The 1,409-nt window shown below is 36.0% G+C and overlaps 1 protein-coding gene across 3 annotated transcripts in view; it reads left to right on the top strand.

Annotated features, from left to right (window-relative positions):
• The window catches only part of LOC107711320 (protein PRRC2A-like), a 28,612-nt gene that overhangs the window by 4,516 nt on the left and 22,687 nt on the right, over positions 1-1,409 (top strand). The window lies entirely within an intron of this gene.

Genomic DNA, 1,409 nt, shown 5'->3' with positions numbered 1-1,409 from the left:
ATATTTGTGTTTCCCATACATTGATTTATTTGTGGCGCCCGCCACAATATCAAAACTGACCACCATAAATAGATTTTCCAAAAGGCTTTGACTTCGTTGAATAAACATGAGCACTGCACGTGTCAAAGTCGAAACCCGGTGTGAGTGTTTTTATATCACTGTATTTCTGAAGGAAACCGACTGTCTTCAGAAAATTATGGATGTCATTTTCATTTAATCTTGCCTGTAATGCCTGAGCAGCATTTGTGAGCGGAGCGCTTATTTGATTACAGCCGTTACTGGGGAAACCTGATCTCTCACGCTCTACAAGCGCCTCCTGCTGGCAGAGAATGAATCTGCATTTATATGCCGCCACAAATAGAGAGCAAATCTGTGGGAAATAGGCATGGGCCGGTATGCGATTTTGACGGTATGATAACCTTAAGCAAAAATATCACGGTATTGCCGTTACAGCTATAAAATGTGTTATTTTTTTTACCCAGTCATTTAAAAACATATATTCCGCTGAACACAATATATTTTGTTTTTGAGCAACATACTGGATATTAGGAACAGTAGAATTTGTTTATTTTTTCTTTGATTTGCCTAAATCTGTAATTACAGTTATTTAATTTTAGTTATATAATTCATATACATATAATTTCATATCATTTAGTTATATAATTTCATACACATAATTTAATTTAATAACCCAATTTGAAGTAAAAACAGAATGTTCTGACTAGCTTTGTGAAATTATACTACATGCATGAACGAAGCAAACAGCAGAAGTTCTGAATGAGACGCAGATTCACTCTCTGACAGCAGGAGGCGCTTACTGACCCCTCGCTCACACCAAAAGGAGGAGGGGGGGGGTCATGTTACTCTCTACACTGCACTCAACCCGAGGGATTCCTACACTTTCAGTCTTTGAGGAGACATGAAAAACAGCGCATTCCGCAGGAACGATATAACAGAAAATATTAGCGGTTTTGAAACCGTGATATTTTCAAATCGAGGTATACGGTGAAACCGGTAATCGGCACATGCCTAGTGGGAAACACCGCTTCTGTTATGAATATAATTCAATATTTTAATTTGACTTTGGTACCGAGAACCGTGGATTTTCACTGGTATTGGTACTGAATACTGAAATTTTGGTACCGTGACAACACTACAATCAGTTAAACGGTTTAAAAAGTCATTTATTTATTTATTGTTTTTAGTAATTTATCAAAATATTTAAAAAGGTTTGCTGCATGGTTGAAATATGCCACGCATATAAAAATGTATAAAAATATTTTTTAGGGGGAAAAAAACGTCGCATTTTATTATTTAATTCAGAAATAGGCCTAATGCCGATGCGAAATGTTTACAAACATTATAATAAACACTGTAAACATAGCTAGGCTATTTTAGTTCCCCTCACT

Source organism: Sinocyclocheilus rhinocerous, unplaced genomic scaffold (genome assembly GCF_001515625.1).
Source record: "Sinocyclocheilus rhinocerous isolate Xijiao unplaced genomic scaffold, SAMN03320098_v1.1 scaffold86, whole genome shotgun sequence".
Taxonomy (NCBI): Eukaryota; Metazoa; Chordata; class Actinopteri; order Cypriniformes; family Cyprinidae; genus Sinocyclocheilus; species Sinocyclocheilus rhinocerous.
The sequence above is the reverse complement of the archived record's forward strand: the minus strand, read 5'-3'. Positions and strand labels throughout refer to the sequence as shown.